The sequence below is a fragment of the Lepisma saccharinum genome, chromosome 1 (assembly GCF_977018435.1).
Source record: "Lepisma saccharinum chromosome 1, izLepSacc3.1, whole genome shotgun sequence".
NCBI classification, from domain to species: domain Eukaryota; kingdom Metazoa; phylum Arthropoda; class Insecta; order Zygentoma; family Lepismatidae; genus Lepisma; species Lepisma saccharinum.
Genome location: NC_139229.1, coordinates 85,925,436 through 85,933,454, shown reverse-complemented (window position 1 = coordinate 85,933,454; position 8,019 = coordinate 85,925,436). Strand labels below are relative to the sequence as shown.

Genomic DNA, 8,019 nt, shown 5'->3' with positions numbered 1-8,019 from the left:
ATTGGGATAATGTGAGACAGCTGAAATTGCTGCAGTCCAGTTATCTTTTATACTGAGAGAAATGTTTGTGGCAGCAAAATGCAAAACTTTGAATTCAGCTGGACAGAAAAACACAGGACAAAGAATGATGGAAGATAGAAAAGTGGAAGTGAGAGGAACCAGGCAGAAGGAAGGGAGATTTGATGTCAGAAATGTAGAAGTGGAAAGAAACACTCTTGTAAATATAAATTTTGATAGGCAAAATAGAGCTTCTCCAGTGGGAAATAATGGACGTGGACCTTCTAATCTAGGACCAGGGCGATTTCCACAGTGAGCTTGTTTCTGGCCGCCACCTCGAAAAAATGAATATTTTGGGAGAAGACATGAAGATCTAAAAAGAAACAGGGAAGGAAATCAACTACCGAGAAATGTGCCAGCTAATTGTCAAATTTTTAAAGACTAACACAATCCAAGCTAGTCCAAAAAAGACATTTAGTGGAAGAGCCATGTGGATAGTTTATTGTTTATTGAATTGGTGTTTTAAGTCCACTTTATGCACAGAAAGGCTAATCGGGACTGGACCTACACTTTAAAGTAGGATCCAAACCACTATGTGCCTCCACCAGGTATCGAACCCGGGACCCCTTGATTACAAGGCGACGACGCTACCACTGCACCATCGGGGAGATCCCCATGTGGATAGTGAATGATGAAATAAGAACCGAAAGTGGAACTGATAATGGCACAACGATTGTTTCTTTGCAGCTGATGTGATTAAGGCTTATGATGAATGTGGGTATTTTGGAGTTGATAAAGTAATGAACAGACAGATGTGAGGAATTGGATCAGTGACTGTGTTATCTGTGCTAAAACTAAACCAGATAAACATCCTGTTAAAGCTGAATTAGGTATGCATCTGTTTAATAATGTGAGGGATCAAGCAAGTATTTGTAGATTTACAAGGCCAGTTGCCTACTGGGCCTCATAGAGAGAAAATTTTGTTAACAGTGTTAGATGGTTTTTCTAGGTATTTAGTTGCTTATGCAATACCATACACTACTACAAAAAAAGTTCTGGATTTGTTGTTTAATTGTTACTTTGATATACCAAAAAGATTGATTTGTGATAGAGGGTCTTGTTTTGTTAGCTAACAGTTCAAATAGAAAAGGAAAGAGTTTGGTGTAGGGATTTATTACTGTTGCAGTTATCATCCTAATGTGCTCACCAGGAGATTAACAGACTGATGGGATTATATTGTGAAGACGTGCATAGATTGGCCTTTATATGTTAGTTAATGTGTTGAATTATTCCATCAATGAAACTTTAGGAGAAGCTCCTGTGTCAGTACATTTAAATGAACAGATTTATGGAAGTTTGAAAGCCATGTTTGGAATCTAAAATGAAAATGATGTTACCGGACTAATAAACTAAGAATGGTTATAGTCAAAACCTGTGAGAAGAGACAGAAATTTGTAGATAAACATGCTAAAAAAGATGCAGGTAGAACTGAAATTGTAGAAGGTGATTTAGTATTTTTGAAAACTCGTAAGTAGGGGCCGGGACTTTATGCTATAACATATTTTTTATTTGGCATCAGATCGAATACTGGGGTAAGATCTTTACATATCTGGTGAAAATCAGCCGAAATAGATGAACTTGATAAGGCATGTTTTGACATATTTTACCAATTTACCATATTTACAACATATTTCTTCAATTTTCTCATAATAAGACACATTTCTGTATAATTTTGTAATTGTCTTGCATATAATCAGTTATTTTATAATATATTCTTCGTACTTTTAGTGCAACTGATAGTTTATATCCGGGCTGTCGTTAGGAAATAGCAAGGCCCTGTGCGAACCATACTTATATTTTCAGAAGTGAAATATAGACACCTTTCTTTCCTTGCAAAACACTGAATAAGTTTATGGCAGGAAATCGGTCGAAGGTTGTGGTTACAAACAAGAAATTCAACTGCGTTCTTTCGGACACAGCAGGCATGCACCTTGCAGCCTGCGTTGTTTGAAAATTGTTTTATTTTTCTACACTACGTAAGCTTATTTATATTGATTTCTATCTCTAATACGAGGGTCACTATTTATATTTTGAGCCTAACAATGAAAAAACAGGAATTTGGCATTGAAAACTGCTTTATTGTTTTTCGAAGTGTTCTCCTTTATGGTCAATACACTTTTGCATTCGTTCAAACCATTTGTCAAAGCAGTTTTTCCAATCTTCTTGAGACACCTCCATAATATGGTGTTTGAACGCATCAACGGCATCTTCTGCCGACGAAAATCGTTGTCCACGCAATTTATTCTTGACATTCGGGAACAAGAAGAAGTCATTGGGTGCCAAATCAGGACTGTACGGCGGATGACCCATCAATTCGATTTTTTGACTGTTCATAAAGTGGGTTGTTAGACGAGATGTGTGACAGCTGGCATTATCTTGATGAAGAATGATTCGACGGCGTTTGTTTGTTTTCCGTATTTGACTGAAGACCTCTGGCAAACAAATTGTTGTGTACCATTCAGAGTTGACCGTTCTACGTTCCTCTAAAGGCACAGTTGCCACATGACCAGTTTTCCCGAAAAAGCAGGCGACCATTTGTTTCGATGTGCTTCGAGCGCGAACAACTTTTGTTGGATTGGGTTCATCTTGAAACACCCATACAGTCGACTGCTTTTTACGTTCCGGCTCATATGCATATATCCATGATTCGTCACCTGTTACAATCTTATATACGTCTTTTGAAGCACCACAATTGTATTTATTGAGCATTTGTTTTGCACCAATTGACGCGAGCGTCTTTTTGAGTTTTTGTCAAATTGTGTGGGATCCAACGAGAACATACCTTTCTCACAGCTAAATGATCATGTAATATTTTATATATGCTGGTGGAACTAATGCCTATGGTTGCCTCAATCTCACAGTATGTCACATGACGATCTTGCAGTATTATGTTTTGCACAGCATCAATGTTTTCTTGAACAACAACTGATTTTGGATGACCTTCGCGAATCTCGTTGGTGAGCGAATGGCGGCCACGATTAAATTCGTTATACCAGCGTTTCACAGTGGCAAAGGATGGGGCTTCATCGCCAAATGTGGAAGTAAGTTGATCGATGCTCTCTTGTCTTGATAATCCATGGCGAAAATCGTAAAAAATCATCGCACGAAAATTAATTCCATTTTATTGTTGTCGCGCAATCTCCAAGACAACATAAACAACACAAATGATGCTATTGACAAAACATTTGAAGGACGTTATGGTCAATAATGCCAGACGATTCCGTGCAAACGTCAAATCGCGCCTAACTTCAATCAGTGTTGCCAAGGCTCAAAATATAAATAGCGACCCTCATATAGATTCCTTTTCTTTTCTTTCTTCTATTCTAAATCGTTCACGTTTGCACAAAAAATGAATGGGAATAAATTGATTGATTGATTTGGTGTTTTAAGACCACTTTATGCACAGTAAGGCTAATCAGGACTGGACCTACAGTTTAAAGTGGATTCCGAACCACTATGTGCCTCCACCGGGCATCAGACCCGGTACCAAAATTGGGAATAAAATATTCAATATTATATAAATATCTCGGAAGTGCGATACCCCTCAATGCACGAGGCCCTGTGTGGGGGCACGCATCGCACGCCCCTTATGGCGACCCTGGTTTATATTATCAATGGCAGGTAGTTACGAACAAAGAAATTAAGAGCAGATGTCAAATTTTTTTGCCAACTAGTAATAATAATACCTTTTCTTTATCCTTCCAACAATTGATATCCCTGCAAACATTATTCATGAAAATGTTCTCCGTCATTGTTGTACAGACATGGGAATCACCATAAACAAGTTTCAATTGTTCTAATTTCTTTACCTTTTTTTTCCTCTTCTCACAACAATCAGTCAAAAGTAAAAAAATAACATTCGGTATATTACAGTTCCTGCTTTATCGGCAATCAAGTATGGAAGTTTCAAGCTCACTTGTTGTTTGAACCACGCTTATCTCTGGAGCAGGCGAGAAAACAAGCCTTTGCCCAAGTAGCTGCAAGACAGATCCACCACACAATTTCCACAGAGGTGTAAATCTGACATAATAGTAAATGGAACTTAGGATAATTGTACTGAACCTCACAATATTTTTCAGTATTTTCCCACTACATTCTTCAGTTAATGGAATTCTTACTTCAATTAATACCCCATCCCCACCCTAATCGATTTTCCCTGGAAGAAACTGACTTCCCATGTAATGAGAAATTCGAAAGTACTGTTGTGCATATTTTTGGCTTTGCTGAGAATATTTCTGCATTTTTGTGACATATTTTTTTCCATTTTTATGACATAATTACCTACATATTTTACAGTTTTATAGGACATAAAGTCTCGGGCCCTACTCATAAGCATAGTTCTTTAATTGATAAAAAGATTGCAAAATATTTTGATTTGTTTAAAGGTCCATATTATTTTTTGAAAGAAACTAGAATTGGAGTTCTTGATTTAATAGATTGTGATACTGGGAAATTGGTATGTGACCCACATGTAGAAAACCTTAAGTCATAGATGTGTTCCAGGGAAAAGAAAAATGAGTACTGTCAAAAATTGAATGTTACTAATGTAGTAAGCTAAATCTGGAAAGAAAGAAACTTTTCAGGTGACAGTTGAATTTTGGTAGTACTATTTTTGATCATACAATAAAGGTTTGATGAATATTTAGCAATCGATTGGTTTAAAAAATATTAAAAAATAGTGTAGTGTAATTGTGTGTATAAGTAGTAATATGTAGAAAAGTTAATTTTTAGGATAAGAATGCAAAGATTTTTCTTTTTAATTAAATGTAATGAGAAAGTGGTTTTGTCTTGGTATAAGTGAAAGTAGATTGTGTGTGTAAGTTGAAGCCTGTTATACTCGGATAGTAAATTGTAGACTAGCAATGATCATTGTAGTTATCTGAAGTCAACTGTTCTCAAAATAAATGGTTGTTAATGTAATGTATGATTTAAAAAAATCTTTTATATTTTACTGTGTATAAAAACTGGAATATGAGTAACTATATACTCATTGTGTTATTGGTGGAATTACAGTGTTAAAATGAACTGTGAAATTCAATGGAGAAGGAAGATGATATGTCTGTTTGTGTGAGAGTGGGTGTAAAGTTGGTGAACTGTTAGAAACATTAAAGAAAGCAGAAAATAGTATGAAGTTTGATAAAGTGCTAGTTTTATTTGGTACTAATGATATCTTAAGATGAGGGAAGAAGGAAGATTTTAAGGAGTCATACGTTGAATTAGTAGACTTATTAGAGAATAAGTGTGAAGAGATTGTTTTGTGTACTGTTCCTCCTGTGTCTGCAGTGGAGGATGATAGTAGTGATGGTCATTGGAAAAACTTCCATTTTTTAACAGAGTGATTAAAGAGTTGGGATAAAGAGAAAAAGTTTGCATCCTCCATCTGGATAATTTTTTTTGAAGGAAAATGGAGAAATTTACTTAGATGAAGACAATGGGAAATGGTTATAATTGTTGCAAGGACTTGGTGCATTGGAACGAGGTGGCAATGAGAGAATTTGAGGAGCTTTTTGAAAAGAGGTTGTTACAAGTGTGTGAAATTGATGTGAGGTGGTATGAAGATTTATTTGGATGAAGATAGTGCATTTAGTGAAGACATTTTGAACAGAACATTCAGTGTGTGTGAAAGCTAAGGTCAATAAACTTGAAATAACATTTTTAGTAGACTCCAGGAGTCAAATTTCGATAATGTCCGAGAAGACATGGAGAAAGGTCACATCTGAGGTCACAAGACCTACATTAACAAAAGTAGATAATTTAGCTTTGATAGACTACACAGGAAAAAAGAAATGTAGAGTGTTAGGAAAAACAGTGACTGTACTTGGCCTGGAAGGAACTGAATTATTGATTGAGTTTGTAGTTGTTGAAGATCTTAGTCTAACAGTAATATTAGGATGCGATTTTTTGTTTACGGTAGAAAGGGTGTTAGACTTTCAAGAAAAGAAGTTAGCAGAACCGTTTTTAAGTTTTTACCCAAACAATATGAAGAGGAATAATGTGACTAGAACGCCAATGTGAGTCGTGTGCAAGTGGAGAGAGATGATTGTTTGAAACGTGCAGAAATTAGAGCTGAAGTGTTGCCAACTAGAAAGTTAAAGACCAAAGAGATGCTACAATGGATGATTTGCGGGAACAAATACAACTTTCTGAAGAGTTAACTAGTAAGCAAAAAGTAGAGTTGTTAGGCAATGTTATCTCCTCTAATAGATGTTTTTTTCATATCAACCAGGTACTTGTAGTAACTTTGGGTATGATATCAAGTTAGTGGATGATGAACTAGTGGTGGAAAAATTCTATTCTGTACCTTTTGCATCGAAAAATAAAGTGAGAGGACAAATTGAGCAATGGGAACACATTTTGTGTGCGTCTGTTGACAAAATTTTGACCTGCTAGTGTTGCCAGCTATGGAGATATGGCACTTTTTCACTCAACCCATAAAATCGCCAGTCATAAATTTATCAAATCCTGCACATGATCATTATTGGTCACAAATGACAGATTTGCATGACATCAGTCATCAGATGTCTAATTATGACTCTTGATAATTTCTTACGTAGTTTTGTCACTCAAAAGTGCATTTCTGGAAAAATTGTAACGCTGCCTTCTGCCAGTTATTAATTTATTTAATTTTCTGTATGGAGTGAACTGATAATGTTAAGCATTGAAAAATATCTCAATGGATGAGACTTTATAATGCAGCAAACCCAGTGTAAATATCTCTTACATTTTTCATGATATAAATTTTCAAAGTTTGGGTTGCACAACTTTTGAAAAACACTGTATACTTGGTGTTTATGGAAGATATCTGTCTAGGGTCATTTTGTAATTTTTATATTTAATCAATAGTCAGAGAAGTACACAATGCATGGCATAAATCTCAACACACCCTTGACAGCAATTCTGGTACTCGTTTACGGAACAATAAATGAAAAGTAAAATATGAGCTGGTGTTGCCACATGCAAGTAGCCATGTAGTGTTTGTCGTATATCTGTTTAAATGGATATATTAGGCCAGTGACATTGTGATTAAAAACATGTACCTTACAATTTACAAATAATTATAAAAAAGTCACTGTTTCATTAATATAGAAACAGTGAGGAAAGGATTTCGAGTATTTCATGGTTATTTATAAAATATAGAGGCCCATGTTGTGAAATATTTATGTTAACCTATGTGTGAGTATAAAATACATAATAAACTTCTTACCTGGAATATTTCATTTGAACAGGAACTCTATTCTTCTCTTACTGACCCCTGTGGTAAAATAGTTATTAGTAGGCCTAGGATTTTTATGTAAAAAGTAAAGTAAAGTGTTCCCCTGTGCTTAGCACCACGCCATGAAGGCGTATAGGGGGTGTGGGGGTAACGCCCCATACTTTCTTGATCCGGTCGTGAGTGGGGGTGATGTGATCAGCATCACGCCTCTGACCGCCTTTACCCCCCAGGGTTTCCCCCAGGTACCCATGTTATTCGACGCTGGGTAGGCGCCGGGGCCGCTTCCACCGTTAGAAAAGTTCCCGGATTTGAACCGGCCGGGGATCGAACCCGGGACCTTTAGCATGGTAGTCAGACGCGTTACCCACTGAGCCACCGCGGCCTCAATCTAGGATTTTTATGACTTGGCATATTTTTTTTTGGTAAGGGTGATGTGTTCCCTAAATATATAGAAATTCATGTTGTGAAGAAACTAATTGAATTAAGGTGCTTTTTAAGGGCATATTTTGACATATTTGTCCATTTCTACATGATAAAGCATATTTTGATGGATTTTTGGTCATATTCAGCATATTTTCACTTTTTCAAGAAATATACAGTAATTTTCCAAGTGGATTCGTTCTTACTCCCATTATCACTCGAGGGGCTTTTTTTTTTTTTTTTTTTTAACCAGCAAAATCTTTTTCATTTTTAATTGAAAATTTACAGGAAGTATTCATTGTGCATTTCAACTCATCAGGGCCCATAAA

General features: G+C 36.1%; 1 protein-coding gene across 1 annotated transcript in view; it reads left to right on the top strand.

Moving 5' to 3' along the window:
- Positions 1-926: 926 nt before the first annotated feature.
- Positions 927-8,019, top strand: part of Ide (Insulin degrading metalloproteinase) — a 73,213-nt gene continuing 66,120 nt past the window's right edge. Inside the window, exon 1 of the mRNA XM_083134240.1 lies at positions 927-1,006. The gene's annotated coding sequence lies outside the window, so the exon portion shown is untranslated. The remainder of the gene's footprint in view (positions 1,007-8,019) is intronic.